We start from the raw sequence: 18,574 nt of genomic DNA on the forward strand, positions 1-18,574 counted from the left end.
CTTACGATTGTCCTTCAGGGCTTGCCGTCTTAAGACATGACATCTTGTGACCCTGTTAAATGTTAGCTGTTTGACAGATGATTGTGTCCCCTGTGAGTGTCTGTGGGTAAAAAGGTCTTCAGATGCTTTGAACTCAGTCACACTCTTGTGGAGTTTCCACGGTGGCAGAAAAGCACATTATGTGTCTTCAGACAGATTACAGGAGCTTGCTAGCTTAGCTACATAAAGGTTCAAGGTTCACGTATTTGTCATTCCAATCACGGGGTTGCACAGCGGCTATTTAAAGCCCATTATTCAAAGCCTCTTCCAGAGAATAGTATCAACACTTAGCAATTCATCTCAATTGAAATGTGCTTTCTTTTGGGGCTGGAGTCAGGACATAGTTAGCCTAGCTTAGCATAAATAACACAGGGAGGGAAAAAATAAATATCACACCAATGGATTAAACAGTGTTTCTTATTTGTGATAATTGGACTGGGGGGGGCTCTCAATAAAAACATAACAATGAGGATGATGTAGAGGCTCCAACCCCCCCCCCCCCCCCCCCCCCCCCCCCGATGAAAACGAACTCCGACTAGACCTTAGTGAAGACGAACAGCCGAAACCGACCTGAGGAAGAGAATATGTTTACCGACGATGTATCTGAGTATAATTTACACAACATTTTTATCACATACAGCAACAATACGGCAGCTTTCAGTGGCATTTCCTGCTGTGTTTCCACGGCAACTGTAAATATTTTGTGCCTGTCATGGCGGCTCTATCATGGTGGCCGCCACTACAAGACACGTCCCGTTACAACTATGGAGTTAAGGATTTCTCTGGCTTTGATGACTGTTGGAAATATTTAAGGTGATGTAAGAACTCAACATAAAGTTGGTTTAGTCCTTTTTTAAATAATTTAGATATTTTAATGAGAGTTCTCGTAATATTGAAAGTACTGTAAAAGATCATCAGGCTAATAGAGTACTCCATCACCTGCCCAGTGAGAGATGTTTTTCCCTTCCTGTGTTCCATGTGGTCAGTGGTCAGAGAGTTGAAACTGGGCTTCAGTGAACATCTAATTTCCTTTAATGTCTTTTAAAACCTTAGCGTGGTCCCTATACCTTAATCTGTGTAAACCATCTGTTTAACCTTAAAATCACGCTTTGACCTAATGTTGCTGCAGCGTGTTGTTGTGCACTAAAGCGAGTCACAAGACGGGTTCTCATGTGTAGATCGTTACATTGAAAAACAAAATCATACAGTCTCTCTCTCTCTCTCTCTCTCTCTCTCTCTCTCTCGCGTCAGGGCTCGAGGGAGAGCAACGTTTAAGGTTTCCTGCTCCTCCATCTTTCTTTCTGAGCGGCTGATAAGTGTGTTTATTTTCTCATTTGTTTTCTGCGAGCACTAACTCGTCTCTGTGGCGGTCTGTGGTAATTTTGATGAACTGAGCATCTCCCTGAGCTATCTCATGTGATCTCATTTTCCCCGCTTATCTTACATTTGCTTAGACAAATGACTGAAGTAATGAGCTTTACTTAAGTGATTGTTTGAAGGCTGTAGAAACACACAGACACCCATATCAGCATCACCAAGACAAATGTGGTGCGAGTGCATAAATGTATACTGCAATGATTCTAGATGGGGTGCAGAATAGGGCTGAGTTTTATTACATTTCTTCCAGAGTGCTGGGAGAATATGTGAGTAATAGAACGTGTGGAAAGTGCTGTTTTTGGTTTTCTGGAGCCCTTATCTTTGGTGATAACTGTTGTGGAAATACCAGGAGCCGAACACAAGCTTCACTTCTATAACACACTTTTTTTTGGTTCAAATCAGGACCTGTTTGATCAAAGTAAAAGAAAAGAAGACTAGGAATCCGGCCACAGACTTTTATAACCCCAACAGCTTTTGTTTGGGATACATTTCGCTCCTTTACCACAAAAGTATTTAGGTTACGATACTCCGCCCCAGCACTGAGTAAGAGGCTTTTCAGATGTTGCCTCACAGCAGCGCTGAATCCTTAATGCATGTTTCCCTACTTGCAACGCTAACCTGTTCCGCTCTCTAGTCTTTTTAAATTAAAAACACAGAACAGATACTGTAGATGAGTGCTGTCAGGGTTGACCCTGCCCTCAAGCAGCTGGCCCTCTTATCTGTCCCGCCTGTGTCGATGCATATTTATCCCTCCCCGAGTGGCTGAGAGCAGGCTTAGCATATGGATTAGCCCGGGAATCAGATGCATGGCCACACTGAATCACCAGAGCCAGTGATGGAAACAAACCAGTGCTGGTATTGATCAAAGACACATTTAACTGAGTACTTCACCTTAGACCTGATTAGATTTTTATCCCCTGGTTACGGCCCAAACTTCCTGGTGTTACACTCTGAGTGAGTTACACGCCCCCTTCACACAAGATGAGGATTTTTCAGAGATATTTATGGTTTTGGTCTTGACTTGGTCTCGATCCCTAAATGTCTTGGTCTTGTCTCGGAGCACTCTGGTCTCGGGTATGTCTTGGTCTTGAGTCAACCCCTAAATGTCTTGGTCTTGTCTCGTTCTCGGAGCACTCTGGTCTCGGGTATGTCTTGGTCTTGAGTCAACCCCTAAATGTCTTGGTCTTGTCTCGTTCTCGGAGCACTCTGGTCTTGGGTATGTCTTGGTCTCGGCTAGTGTGGTCTTGACTACAACACTACAAATCAATAATGTTCTGAAATGTGCACATTAATGCATAAACCATAACGAGTGTAAAAGACTTAAAGGCTCTAAATAAAACACAACTAGAATGTTGAGGAGGAGATCACAACCAGATCATTGGACTGGATCAGCAGGGTTCAAACTGCTTAGTGGTTCAGCAGTGTTAAGTTGTCAACGCCAGAATCTGATATCAATATGATTGAATTGTCCTGTATTACTAAAAAAAATTACTTTTTTGAAGCCGAAATTCTTTCATGAAAATTTTCAACTTTCATGAAGTTTTAATATGGCTCTGAGGGGTTGACTTTAAGGCAGTTTTCTCTCACAATGTAAATGTTCCTGCTCAAAGAGAAGAAAACATGTTTGGTTGTTGCTTAATACTTCTTAAAATTGTGCAAGAACCAGTAAACTCCTGGAACAGTACATTGAAATGATAACAACACCAACCAGCTGAGTTTAATAAACTGATGTCCAGTCTCAATACTTCTACAAGTAAGAAAGATGAAGCTTAAAACAACGGTCACATTTTAACTGTAAAATAAGTAAAACATCCACCTCTATCACTAAACAGAATAATGCTGACTCTGTCTGAACCTGTGTGTGCATCCAAGAGGAATCAATTCATTATCTCCTCGACGTGAGGTGAGGTGAGGTGGGCGGGGCTTGATGTTCACCGCCTGCCAAGTCTGCTGGAAAGGTGACAGTGTCATGGTGCTACTTGGCTGAGTGTCATCAGATGATGATACAACAACCTGGGAGAATGATCCGGTACACTAACCTAATGATAGCGTGTGCTATTTTGGTCCGCGGCTGGAGTGAAAACAATTTCATGAACGACAGACAAATAATCAAGCACGCTGGAAAAAGTGTTTTTTTATGTCATGCACAGAAACAAACACAGAAACATTACAACTAAATCCCAGAGATTAAAGAGTACACAGATGAGAAATTCAAGTTGATGTGATTGGATTGATGATTTGATAGATTACTTAATGATAGTAGAATAATGGTGAAACCTTTATTTGGCTTGACCTTTTCTGTCCAGCTTCACGCGTGCTTGCAGCGAGCTCTTAAGAGCGCTGTGGCGCTGGTGGAACGCTCCGGAGACTCGGGAGCATTGATTACAGTGGCGGCAAATGGCACCATTAGAGCGTGGCGCTGACAGTGTCAAATCGGTGATTCTGGCATTATGACAAATTGAATAGTTGTGGATTATTTTGATCTGAGCCACAGGTTGGGTTTTGAACCTGGGCCGTCCATACATGGGGCACACACATTAACCACCTGCACCACCAGCGCCCAATTTTGATCCTAGCTGATGGCTTACTGAAGGTTTTTACTTTTGTTTCAGTGAAGGTTACTTTGCCGGCTTGTCACACATGCATGCTCCTCGTCTGCAACAATCTACATGACATTTATAACCAATTCACAAATTCACAAACGCATTTATCACCCTCACCTTGATGGCATTTGATGAGGTGTGACTGCTAATTATCCACTTTGACTTCCAGGATTGTGACATCCTGATTTGACAGATGAGTCTAAATAATAGGCCACGCTGTTTTCTTTATACGGCCTTGAGCTTTTCCTTTATCGTAGCACCTCTGCTGTAAGCGATAGCTCTTGTTGCATTGCAGAGTAAAGTATCCAGAGAGAGGAATACCTTTCCACCTCTCCATCACTGCATTCCTGAACTGATGTGGAGTGTAGTCCTGGCCTTTTTTGAAAGTCTAGCAAAGGTTCATACTATAAACTCCCTTTGATTCCCGTTGCCAGCCTAAGCCTTAAGTTAGACACTTCATTTGGCTAAAGGATTAGACTACTAAGCCTTTTAGTGGTAAGCTGGTCACATGAAAATCTAACATCAGTTTGCATTGACAAGAAAAAACCTTGCACCTCCTCCGGGGATTTCTATTTTCCTTGAACCTTGAGACTCCTCCCATGTCATCCCTGACTTTGCAGTGCTCTCATGCATCAGTGGCCATGTGGATTTCCCTCTTGCAGGGCTGCGTCTATCTTTGGATTTTGGCTAACCCCTGTCTCGCGGGATCATTTTGTTCGCCTGCGGAGTGTTTGGCCTGCTGGGATTTTTTTTTTGTCTTGTCAAAGATGTGAAGGATTCACAGATTGTCTTCTCTTCTTTCAGATTTCTGTGAGATCTACACCGAGGTGAACGCCTGCATCAAATATAAAGAACCTCTGACGTGAAGATAACCAAAGTGACTCCTAAGGTAAGACATGTTTGTGCTCACCTCTAGCAGGTTGACAGTTCTGCCGTTAAGTCACTCAATGTTGCTGTTTCTGCGCACATTGATTAACTGTGAACCTACATCAATGGGTGTATAGTTACAGTGATACCTCCATAGTGTCACGCAGTCTATAGAATGTCTGGGTGGTGTGAGGTTGGTTTTATTTTTCCACGCTGGAACACAGTGTCTAATTTCCACAGGTGCAGATATCAAATGTGGTGTCAGCAGTAGATCCTGTATGTACAGCATAGTACATCTGAGCTATACAGCACATATGTGCAGCTCCCTATCGGCCCGGCATGACTGCTGCGTCATTTGGAAAATGATCAAAAATGCAATATGGAATACTGCAATATCCAAATGTCACAAGCTGCAGCTTCCCCCCCGAAGTGTGACATAAATAGACAACAGGTTTAGGTGATGTACCAGCACTCGTTTACAAATCAAATTGCATGTCAGGAAACTTTGCATATTCACAACATCAAATAGCCTCTTCTCTTTAGAAAAATCTATGAGATAATGTGTTTAAGGATCCATCATGATATATCCTCCCTCAGCTCTGAGCAGCAGAGATAAACTCGTCCACTTCCTTGTTCTCCAGTGTAGGACGGCAAAATCAAAAGAAAGCAAACAGAAACGCTTTCCCCGAGAGCTCTATCTTGTACAGTGTTGAACTTGCACTTTTCCCCTTCTTCATCGATGCTATCCCGCCGGGCTTACATGCTGTGCCTCACTGACAGCTCACACCTTTTGGCTTCTCAGCAGTTCTCTTCACATATTGTTTTTTTTTTTCAGGCTTTATATGGATTCACCAGGTCTAGCTCTGCACAGGGCATGAACACATGTGAAGCAGGATAGAGCCGATTTAGTCAGGGTTTAGTTCTGACTGTGATGTTATAATGAATAGGGTTATCAAATTACCTGAATTGTAAGCTTAAATATAAAACTGATGAAAATCAGAAGATATGATACCTGTTTTGATACCATGGCAACAAAAACAGAAGTCCTAGGCCCCCAAGATTGGGTAATTTCTTGTTCTTAAGTACCATAGACTACAGGGGAAGTCCCTGCAACCTGTCTAAATTGTACAACAACAATGGGGGCGTTGGTGGCGCAGTGGTTTTTGCGCGCACCCCATGTATCTAGGCTGTGGTCCTCCAAGCGAGCGGCCCAGGTTCAAATCCCACCTGTGGCTCCTTTTCCGCATGTCATTCCCCATACTCTCTCTCTCCCTGATTTTTCCGGCTCTATCCACTGACCTGTCTCTCCATTAAAGAAAAAAAAAAAAAGTTTAAATTGTACAACAACATTGGCAATGTCTCGGTACTGAAATGTTACCAATGGTTTTTGTGGATGTTTTTTTTTTTTTGCAATTTAAAATAACAGATTGTTTCCTTTAAAAAATGGCGGTATAGAAAAAGTATGGATAAATCGAGAATTTTGACAACCTTATCACTGAATCCAAAATAGTTCTCAATCAACAAATATTTCAGAGTAAATAGAAGATTTGTTAGTCAAGAAGGCAAAGGCAGTTTTTATAGGCAGCCTGACATATCAGAAGCTTTATTTACAACCTGGAAAGGGGAGGAAAAGCATCTATGATATAAAGTATGCAAAAGAATCATTGATGTAGAAACAGCTGTAGATATGATTCAGTAACAGGTGTTTCTTTCTTGCTTTTGGTTATCTTATTTCAATGAGGATCTTTTTCCACATCGAGTCTCAAATCTGAAGAAAACGAACGAGTGATAAGATCTAAATAGTTTTGTACGACACGCCCTCAATCGTCGACATTCATTGTTTTACCAGAGGAGACTTCACCACTGGGTTGGACTTGTTGAACATTCACTGCAGAAGAATTCTAATATTAGACGTTTAGTACTGTAGCCAACTCTCCTTGGCAGAGCTCACCTGCCTGCTCACAGCCAAGTTTCATTTTCACCCTCCGGCAGGTTTTCTCAGGGCAGGAACATGTTTCTCTGGGCTGCACATCCTCCAACCCTCAGAGGTGTTTTTATTTTTATACCTTTAACATGGCTTTCTGCAGGGAGTCCCAACAAGAACATCGGTGCTTATGTGAGCCTGCAACCAGTGACTACACCTTAAGGTCTTGATATGTCAGTTCCATCAGCCACTTTGGATGTTGTGTTGAGTTTCCTATTTAGCCCTAGTCTGTGCTCTTTTAGTGAAGTTAGCATTTTGAAGCAGCGATGGCTCTTTGATCACATGAATCACCCTGATTGGCTGTTAAGCGAAGCAAATCAGTGCAACAAAAAAAAAAGGGGGGGAAAGGAAATGGCTAATCTATTCATCTTCCACAAACAAAACAGGACTGCAGAGTTATATATACTTGCAACCTTGTTTCTGCATAAATGTGCCATCTGAGATCGTTTGACTGTCACCAGCCCTCGCTCCCCTTGAGTTTGTTGTGAGTAGCGTCTGACATGGCTCTGCAGGTGATCAGAGAGACATCTGCTGGCATGTCACTCCTATAAATGCATTGATTGAGTTGCGACGTCTCATGTGAAATGTGAGCCTTCAAATGCTGTCGTTTTGTGCAGATGTTCTTTTGCACTATTTGCTAAGTCACCAATAACGAGCCCCACATGAGGAGGCAGAGAATATTCTTTAATTGTCCTTTAATCTAATTAAAAGGCAGCGTTACATCCTTATTCATAAAACCTTTTCTTCATTCTAAAGACTTGATTAAACTATCTGTCCTGAGGCCGTCATCACTGCTAACTTCTTTGATGTTGTGTTTGGTGTTTCAAGGCTTTACACCCTCCTCTCTGCAGTCACAGCTTCATGTATCTGTGCAGATCTATATTTACGGCCTCACACCATTTGACATTTATCCGCCACAGCTGATCATATCTGCTGTCATTTGTAAGTTTAACCAGAGGAAGTGGCTGTTAGCGTCAGTTGTCGGCTGCTGTGTGTGTTTTTTGTTTGATAAGTCTTTGAACAAGAAGATCCAAAAAAAAAAAAAAAAAGGGCCTCAAACCCGTTGTGTGCAGAAAATATTAGCATTAGCAGTCATCCTCCTCCCTTATAAACATGCTAGTACATGGATCAAAACCAAGTAGCTGCTGTCACAAGGATGAGAGGTGAGCAGGGCTGCAGGGACGCAAACATCCCGCCCTCGTGCTTCTCAGATGGGAAATAGAACGAGCCGAGTGTCTCCCTGCACAGCTGTCATGCCCATCAGGAGAACCGCTCCAGCACGCATACTCACAAACACAAACGCAACCCCCCCCTCCCCCCCCCCACCTGGACACAAAAAACAACCAGACACACATAATCAAATGGACAAACATGTACAAACATCCACATGCGCGCCGACACACACGCTCACACACATTTAAATTCATACTAAGATCATCTCTGAGCTCTGCTGACATTTATCTCCAAACAAGGAACGCACAGCGGCCATCCGAAGCAGGTCGGACAAACTGTGAGTGGGCAGGGAGCCAGACGTTGATTCACTTTTATTCTCCGACAGTTTGACTCACCACCTGGCCCTGGGTAATCCCAGCGCACGCTTTTGGACAGCTCCCCCCCGGCCCCCGCCCTGAACTAAACCTCAATTTCAATCTGAATGAATTGAAGTTCTCATATGGCCATTCAAGCTCTGCCCAGCGCTAACCGGAAGAGCTCTAAGCTTTATGAGCGTTAATGCGCTGCTGAGGGAGACACAGTGACATTTCAAAGGAAAACCATTACAGTCAGAAAGATGTAGATGCATTAATGCTGTCTCCTTCTCCGTTTGTGACATTTGAGTAAGCAGTCTTCTGGGTAATCAATAAACAAACTTAATAACCTGCCTCGTGTCTAGACTGAACGGAGTAGCAGCAATATTAGCTTCACTTTGCAAAAGAAGCCCGGGATTAATTAGCATGCAGCTAAGTGACCTTTCCAGGAAGTGAGGAAACATAACTGAATTGTGACACTGGCTAATTCCTGCATAATTAGTTTGTCATATGGTGTTCGGCCTACGGCAATGAGTTGCTTTACCCCACAGGCTGCAGAAAACATTGGCCGTAGTCTTAGTGATGTCACCCATTGGTTTCTGAAGAGGCATTATGAAGCCAAACGATTGGCTGTCGCCATGTTGGAAATGTTATCTCAACCTAACTTTCGATCAATCGAGGCAAAAGGTGGAGGTGAGGCGGGCCTTAAGCCTCCTGGCAAACAGCTACAACATGTTCACCTGTAAGTCAAAATAACCACGGCCCTGATTATGCCAATTTCTGCTTAACTCTTGGGCGTAATTATCATCAGTATGGATATGTCACCCCATTCTGTTTTTACCAATAATGAAACAAGCTATTGATACTACTGAAAATGTAAAACAATTTTATTTCTGCTGTAAAAACTGGCATTTTAATAAGCAACCTAATGAGGATTATGTGTTTTTTTTACCTCAAGAGGACTCTTGAAGAACTGCAGTTTTATGCTCTTCCACATTGGCACCAGTTTGCCTCTTTGCTTTACCTGCCTTTCCAGTCCGTTTGTTGTGATGGGATATCAATCTCTGCTTTCCACTGTATGATTTGATAGCAGTGCAGGATAAACAAGATGCAGCTGTAATGTTAGGTTGCAGCATCACAGAAAACGAGTGGGTGGTATTTTATGAAACCGTGTGGTTTCTTGGACAGCTCTCTCATTCACTGAACGGAAGTGGTTTTTGCATCCTCTCAGCAAAACACTAAAACTGTTCCTCTTTTTTTTGTTAATACTCTGTTATTTCATTCAGTCTCATGCAATCACATCAGATGAGCAGCTCGGGCATTGAAGACGCTCCCTGTCTGGGGTCAGACGGAAAACTTAAAAACCACAGTTGGCAGAGAGTAGAAAGTGTTTGTGGTGTGATGTCAGGTTCCTGATTATGATGCTTATAGCTCCTCGAGGTTGTGTTTGTGATGAACTGGCGTTGGTTGGTGCTTCAGAGTGTTATGATTAAGCTTAAAGGAGATACTCCAAAGTGATCAATTTGTAAATATAATGTTATGATGTTGGATGTCCATACTCAACCTCTGCAAAGTTTTTTGAACACAAGATACACAGTTGTTGGCGTCATCCCCGAACAATGTTTCCTGCTGCTCTGAACGAGACTTTACGAGAACTTTGTGAAGCTTGTCCAGAACCTGACGCTATGTTCTGCCAACACACCCACACACACACACACACACACACACACACACACACACACACACACACACACACACACACACCGAGAAGCTCACTCAAATGAGCTGGCCAATCGGAGGAAAGTGGGCAAGTGGGGACAGGGGGCCTTAAAGAGACAGCAGCTGAAATAAACCGTTTCAGGCAGAGGATGAAATGAGGGATTTTACTCTCAGATAAATAATGAGATTTTTGAGCTACACATCTCACAACATGACTCAATAGGTGTCATAATTATCAGTGAAAGTCAGTATAATAGATCTCCTTTAATGCCGTTTGGAGTTTCCAAAGGTTGATCTGTTTTCAACTGTTTAGATTTTGTGTTCTTTTTTTCTTTTCTGTCCGTGATGAGATATCCTACAGCCTTTCCTCTTGGTGTCAGTCATCAGACTAAATGACACACCGTTTCTGATACATCCGATGTAGGCTCATGAAATCCGCCGTGAAGATGAAGCAGTATTGGGCAAAAACTTCCACCAGACCTTAAAGTCTGTTTAAATAAAAAGTGATTTGTTGAAGCTTCATACAAGAATCAGAAATCCTTCCAGGACTCTCAGTTCACAACCAAAATAAAGAAGCTGCACGTTCCTTCAACCCTGACCTATTTATTTAAAATCTTCAGCAGCTAATGGGAGAGGCTACACAGCTGTATTGCTTGTCTGCAGATGTCTTTTTAAAGTATCATTTTCCTGCTGTGGGAGAAGTTTGTGTCATCACTTCTATGCAAATGTATATTTCAGAACATGTCAGAAAGGAAGTTGTTGGAGACCGGAGTAGTAAACTCAATACTTGTGGTTAGAAGACAGCTCAGATGCATGCACTAGAAATGAAAGTCTCCGCCTTTGACACTTGTTTTTGGTACCTGTGATCAATGTTTACTGCAGTTACATCTGTGCTTCAGTTTTATCAATGAATTCCTTATCATGCAGCTTCTGAGGCAGCGCCTGTCAGACCGCCAACTGGATATCACGGTGTGAAACAAATATGATTGTATCGAGTGTGATCCAGTTTCAAACTCACAAAGAATGACTTCTTTCTGCAAACCAGACTGGACACAATGTTCTGAGTTCACAAGTTTGTCTGGGCGATCCCGTTTCCCCTGCAGAGACTGTTTGTCTGACACTCTCTTGATGCTTTGACATTTTACTGCGTTTACATACTGGACCGGCCGTTTCTGAAGCCCTGCAGCTTCGCAGTTCTGTGTGTGCATGATATGATTCATATCTTGTGTTTACCTGCGGCCCTACAGCTTGATGTGAGATAGCAGGATGTTTGCATAGACTGTCATCAAGTTAATTAAAGCCACAGAGACATTTAACCGCTACCTGGAGTCAGCAGTTATCTCTCTGCTGCTGTGCTTTGAACTTTAGTTGGCAGTTACATGTTAGTCAGCTGTACAGGGATTATTTAATTCAGCTTTTTCTTTTTTTTAATTACAGGGTGTGCTGGGATATCTAATGTGGAAGTAAATGATACATAGATGCTGTGATCTCATCACGGCTGACTGTTTGATAACTTGTGTCACAATCCATTCATGTGTTTGTATCTGTTGTAAAGGCTCTCTGCGTTCTGACTGCGTAAACTCAAAGTGTGTGTATACAGAGCACTGACGATGAGCAGATGATTGATACTATTACATGACAATTTTCATAAATGGATTCAGTGTTCAAGTCCTGCAATTTTCCAGAAAACATACCAGACATTAAAAATGTTCAAGCTTCTCAAAGTAGAAACAAATTCCTTTGGACTGAACTTTTGACCAATAACAGATAAGATAGTGTCTGAAAGGGGATTTTCAATTTTTGATTCTGCTAAATAGATTCTAATTTGACAAAGAGTCATCAGATCGGTCCATGCTTAAAATAATTGTGAAATGTGACTCTTTTAAGCAAGGATCCCATGAATCATTCCTGCTACTTAAATGAGAAGATGTGTCTGTTTGGGCCACCTGATTTTGGTAAAGAAAAATTAAATTAAAATTCTGATGATTTTGGTTTTTCAAAAAAAATGGGGGGTTCCCGAGTTCTTAGCATGAATACTCCATTAATTTAGCTTGAACTGAACACATGATTTGGGGTGACAACAGGCTTCAAACAAGTGATCATTGGACGAATGCAATGTGGACTGTCAATCTATTTGAGGCTGGAATTGAACCTCTCGCTGTCCTCCGCAAAAGATTTGAAAACCAAATGTTTGGTTGCGTTTGTTGTCCGGCTGATCCATCACCAGAGTCAAGTTCATTTATGAAATATCATTCATACATAAAGCAATTCAAAGTGCATGACAGAGCTAAAAACTAAACAAAACATCAGGCAATACTAAGACATTTAATTACACATAGTTTTGTATTTCCCTGTGATGTTTAGGGTTGGTTGTTCTCTGCTGTTTCCCTGAATCAGTGGTAATGTGTTCGCTGATGCACATCATCATCATGCAGAACAGAATTTGACCATATTTTAGTTCTGTCTGTCATTTCTTAAGTGATAGAAAGCCAGAATTGTAATTGAACACAACATCCAATATCATCCAGACCTTATGTTTACAATTACTGATCCATCAACCGAGGAAATAAAGTGACAAATCAAACATATGTCAATTTAGCCAAATGTCAGTAAGGGATTTGACATAAAGATGTGTCATCGCTCGTTGGCTTTTCTGTCCTGATCTATTATTTGTAAGTGTCGTTACTGGCATCTTAGTTCAACAAGTTCTTCCTGTTTTCACTGAACTTCAAAGCAACCCATATATCTGTCACTATCTGACACCCTGACTGATGACTGTGACACAAAAACATTCATACCAGCGTTCTCTGATGTGCAATTATGGATTGTGGGAAAATACCAGCACAGATCAAGGTCATTTGTTTATTCCATTTACAAAAATGTGTACTATGAGTCCGATATGTTGACCCAAAATCGGCCAATATTACCGGCTGGCAGATTAATCGGTCGGGCTCTAGAATGATCTTCTAATTTTGCTAAATCTTAGGGGGACAAGGTCTATGAAATAAAAGAACAGATATTCGTTGTTAAGGAATGAGATAGAAACAAGCCAACAAGTTAGAGAAACTGAAACATTCAAACAGTTTGATGCCTTCAAATATAAACCTCATTTTTTTAAAACTCTGTGATCATGGCGGCTAAATTACACCGGAGTTGACTGTTGGTAATGGATTTGAATAACTGGCTCTGCTGTCGATGCCGTGCCGCTTTGAAGTGTTGCAACAAACTTTCAGGTGAGGACGGATTCCCTTTGTTGTGAGAGCAAATATCATCGACTATAGGCGTAGGAAGTAGGCACGGCGCTTTCATCAGAACGTCACCAAAATCATTCTGATGCATTATTTCCGACACGTCCTCACACTTTGGATGATTAAACATTCATTCACAGATAAAAACGAATGCATAAACAGATTTTAAAATTTAAACGCTGCATTCAACTTTGGATTTTCCAGCATTTATACTTGTATCCAAACTTTGTCAGTATCAGAGTGTTTTTTGATGTGCTTGATCATGTGACCAGAGCCCGATGAACCCGTTTATCCTTCTCTGTAAGATTTGATGCTAAACAACCTGGCCACACGTCTGTGAGTCACATATCTGCTGCTAATAAAGAAGGATCTAAAGCTGTTGTGTACCACAGCTGTGTTTATGTTAGATATAAGTTCTACCAGAATTCTTCATCGCTCTCTCTCCCTCTTCCTCTCCTTGCGTGTCTCCCCCTCCTCCCTTCCTTAATCTTCCCCCGAGGCGGTGTCAGTTGAGGCGCAGAACAGGTGCAGCCGGGAGTGATATGAACACAAGTCGCTGCTCTAACAGTTGGCCCCCCGCCACATAATATACTGTATGTAATGTACAGGCCAGGCTGCCGCTGCACCGCCTTTCACGTGGAAAAATAGAGAGAACAGGTTCAAAGTACTCGACCCACCAGACGCCTTTTTTCTTGTTAAACACTGCCCTTGCTGTGTTTGCTCTCCCGGCCCGAGTTCAGCTGCGTAGGATTATAGATAAAGTCAGCATGTATGGCGCAGACCAAGACCTCACAGTGTCTTTTACCCCGGGCTGAGGACAGAAAAAATGCTGCTGGTTTACAAGTTTAATGAGTAACACATCAGGGTGGATAAGTGGGACTGTACAGTATGTCTTAGTTGCAGAGAAAGTGGGTCGTTGTGCCGCTCACGCTCAGGAGGAGGACATGTAAGAACATGCTGGCTCATATAGTTCTATACTGGGGGGAGTTCACTTTATGGCTTTATATAGTGGTGTGTATGTATCTGTTGATCTGATAGTGCACACTCAGGAAAACTCAACCAGAGTCGAGGGCTTGATGAGTTACTGCTCAGTCATCCTACTTAAAGGGAAGCAGTTTCCCTCCAACGTCAAACCCCCTGTGGACATTTAGAAAGCTGCTATGATGTTGTAATTCTATATTTCAGGTTAGTAATTCACTTAAACACAAATTACAATCATTTCACTGCTTCATAAACAGCAATTTGAAAGACATAATTCTGATATCAGCAGGGACATGGAGCCGTCTTTCAGGCTCAAACAACACAAGTGAAATCTCACTAACTACTGTCAGACAACAGATAATGTTAGCATTCGTCCTCTTCCTAGCTAACAGGGTTTGACGATGTTAATATGATTGTCAAAGTGTACATTTGTATACGTAAGTTAGCTAGCAAATAGCAATGCTAGCTATTAATAAATTCAATAGAAATTGAATAGAAACATATTGAATGTATTGTGACTTCTATGTTGTTTGCTAATGAGTTAACAAACGTGTTGTTTTTAGCTTAATATATGGCTGTTTGTCCCACGGGATTCGTTAAACCATTAGCTACTTACTGCTAACATAAGTATTCAGCCATTTCCTGTATAACACTACTATTGGACAGTGTTGCACAGTACAACAAGAAAGTCCCAAAACCCTGCCTAATTGCATCATAGCTTATCGTAGCTATTGCTAATAATAGCTGTTGTGACTTAGCATTTGGTACCTAATGAGTAAACCAATAAGATATATAAAAAAAAACTAACATCGTCATTGGACAGCTTTACATGATACACTAGGCAGGGCTCAAATTCCTAGCTATGTTACTTTCAACTACTAATGATCAGCTAGCAATAATGTAAGCTAGGGAAAATGCTAACATTGGCTGTTCGGATGTAGCTTTTAGTACTTAATAAGTTAACCAATAAGAAACTGTGAGATATGGCCATAGGACTTGCTAGCCCATTAGGTCCTAACAGCAAAGTATCAAGAGCTAGCATTAGCATTCAGCCACTTTATGGCTAACAATACCATTTAATAGCGTTGTGTTGTTAGGGTAATGTTAACTAGCTTACAGTCATGTTAGCATGTATTAGTGAATTCAAGCTAGGAGATGGTTGAGATGGATAAAACACTTAAAGTTTACTTTCACCAAATCTAGATAACTATCACGGTTGATGTTACTGTTAGCTTTCTTACAACACTTGTGGCTTAGAATTCAAGTAAAATATTTCCAATGGTCTCGTGAGAAATAAAATCTGTAGTTTAAATTTGAAGTAATGGCCAAATGTCCCGTAAGATTTTTCAACATTTGAGCTTTCAAAGTCTTTCGAGTGTTGTCAGAGAAGAAAATGTTTCTGTGGGAATAATGTTCAACGTCTCTTCTGCCTGAGAGCGTCTCTCTTTGTGGCCACCTCTCTGAGTCTAAAAGCAAAAGCCTCTGTAACTGTAGTTGGCATGTTTACTACGCCCAAATTGCTATAAACATGGTTAGAAAAGCTCTGGATACAGTGAATTTATCCATAATGAAGACCAGACTTCTATTCCTGGAGGGGATAAAGACATAAAGAGATGTAGGGGAAAAAAACACAAAGAAGAGAAGAAATTTGACAGAGACTTGAGGGGAAAAAAAGAACAGACATGGCTTCTTCTGAGTGGTGGTGGTGGGCAGCGTTAACCAGTTTAGGGTAGGCATTCCATCTCTTTTGTTGTCAGGCCGCAAATATTTCAGTCGTCCCGGCTCGCTCCTACTCCTCTGCCACAGAAATAAAGTGAACTTTGGAGGACTCCAATAAAGACGGGGAAGAGTATTTAACGCCTGGGGTCAGAATCGCTGGCTGGCTTCACACACTGGTCACTCTTGTGGCTCTCCACGTGGTCCAGCCTGCAAGCTCTACTACGACACTTAGCTCAGTCTGGTTTGAGTTTCACGCAGCTGTGTGTGAGAGTTTTTAAGGCACACTTTGTGCATACTATTAAAGACAGGACAAGGAAAGAATCAAGCCATTTAATAAAGTGGATTTATGGGACCACCTCCCCATGCATGCAGGTTTAACGCATGCACAAACATGCACAGAATACTTAAATGAATGTTATCCAAAATAGAGAGAGAGAGAGAGAGAGAGAGAGAGAGAGAGAGAGAGAGAGGGGGCACAGGAATGATCCAGTCTATGTTTTGTACTGTATTTGGATGAATTCCAGATCAGTGAACCATGCTCTGCACCTTCTCATTAAAGATGCATTTCTGTAAGCTGTCGGGCCGGTTTCAACATGCCATGTCGAGCTCGAGCTATATCGGGATAATTCCCCTCTGACACTGTGGCCACAAGTCTAGTAGAGTTTTACAGACTGATTATCAAGTTTGATCACATTCACACCTCTTGTTTCATTGAACCTGACAGTTGGCTGAACATTAACTGAGTGTGATTATTAATGATAACAGATACAGAAGCCTGGACTGAGAGCACAAGTATGACTCATCTAATCAAAACGCATTAGTCCCAACTGGCTAGAAGAGCTTTCACTTTCTACCATTTATATATTTGAATACTCATCTCTGCCCTTTTTTGTACACTGTCCAAAACGCTTACAGTATCTATTTAACTGATGAGTTTCTAAGGTTTGGAAAATTCCTGAATTATTTGTAGATTACTAGAGATACTTAAATTGCTGGAGCAGACGCAGATTGCAGGTTTGACTCCTGATGTGGTGCATGTCCTCGTTGTCATGACAATCATCCAACATTTCCTGCCACTCTACAACTGCCCTGTCTAATTAAAGGCAAAAAGCCCCAAAAAATAACCTTTAAAAAAGAGAAAAGAAGGTTCTTTAAAGCTTTGAGACTTTTCTAATGCAATGGAACACCTGGAATAGAAAAGTATAGGGGGCTGAGGGTGTAACTGTGATGATGGAGGCGGAGGGAGCTTAAAAACATATTAGTATCCTACTTTTTTTTAAAACTGAGTGCAAACACTGGGTACGTTGTTTACTCTGTTGTTTCCTTTCCCTTTGTGTTTGTTTGATCTCGTTCTACGCTGCCAGCTGAGGTGTTATCTCTATTACATAAATTGCCCACGTGCCTTTTGGCAAAGCACCTGGTGTGTGGAACCTCTGCCAAGTCTGTCAAGGTTAGCTTAGCTGAAGAGGTGCCAGTGTGGTTTCACACACCTGCCCGCGCGCGTGCGTGCGTGTGTGTGTGCTGTTAGAAACTCTCTCCAGCATTTGGCCGGTTGTCAGAGAGGCCTGCAAGTTGAAAAAAAAAATCCCTCTTGTTTCTTTTTTTTGAATACTTTCATGCTATTTGCCATCATTTCACCTCACACACTCCAGTTAAACGACCTGATTACGATTATTTACACGTGGACTGTGTTGTTTTGCTTTATCTGTGTGTTGCATAAAGTCGACGGAGAGATAAAGAGTGCCGCAATAATCACAGAAAACCTTCGCTCTCTATACATGGCCTCAGTCTTACCCTGTCACTGGCAGCTCCTTGGTGTTAATCATTTGTTTTTGAGCGTAACAAGAAGAGAAGAAGGTTGATGTTATTTAGACACAAATCCAGATGTTTCTCCATTTAGCAGCGAGCGCACCTTTGCACCTGTGGTGAAGTGAACTCCGGGCTGAAATGAAAATGATTTGTAATGTATCAAATGAATCGCGCCTTGGGAGTCAGTAGCTCAGCTTTCAGAGCGTGACTTCGGCTCTTGTTGTGCATGTGGGGTTAAAGAGAGAAAGCTTTCTTTGTTCAATACTTTGTGCAATGCATCGGCTGCAACCAACAAACATTTTCATTATTACAAAATCTGCTTATTACAGACTGGATTAGGCAAATAAATATTTAGTCTGTAAAAATATCCAAAATATTCCGTAACTGCAAGATGAGTTGAGTAACAGTTAAATAAGAAAAATATTTGGTAACAAAATCTTTCAGTCCCCTCCAAGAAACTGGAATCAGTGATTTTTTTCTCAGTTATAGATGTAAAGATATGTGAAGTAAAGTTTATGCTCACTGGCTTTAAACAACACAAAGGCTGCTGGTTTGGCTCCATCAGCAGACCAGGTACGTTCAGAGGCAAATCCTGAAACACACAGGTCACTGGGTCGACTCTGCATGCGGCCGTTTAGTGCATGTCATCCCAACTTTCCCGTCCTTTCTATAATGGCAAAGGCCAAACAGCGCTCTCACCCA

The 18,574-nt window shown here is 41.7% G+C and overlaps 1 protein-coding gene and 1 long non-coding RNA gene across 3 annotated transcripts in view; one reads left to right on the plus strand and one right to left on the minus strand.

The window, feature by feature from the left end:
• LOC132955552 (uncharacterized) overlaps positions 1–18,574 on the minus strand; it is a 735,720-nt gene that overhangs the window by 429,882 nt on the left and 287,264 nt on the right. The gene's annotated exons all lie outside the window — the stretch shown is intronic.
• The window catches only part of thrab (thyroid hormone receptor alpha b), a 167,625-nt gene that overhangs the window by 19,879 nt on the left and 129,172 nt on the right, over positions 1–18,574 (plus strand). Inside the window, exon 2 of the mRNA XM_061028425.1 lies at positions 4,824–4,908. The gene's annotated coding sequence lies outside the window, so the exon portion shown is untranslated. The remainder of the gene's footprint in view (positions 1–4,823; positions 4,909–18,574) is intronic.

Source organism: Labrus mixtus, chromosome 21 (assembly GCF_963584025.1).
Source record: "Labrus mixtus chromosome 21, fLabMix1.1, whole genome shotgun sequence".
Classification (NCBI taxonomy): Eukaryota; Metazoa; Chordata; class Actinopteri; order Labriformes; family Labridae; genus Labrus; species Labrus mixtus.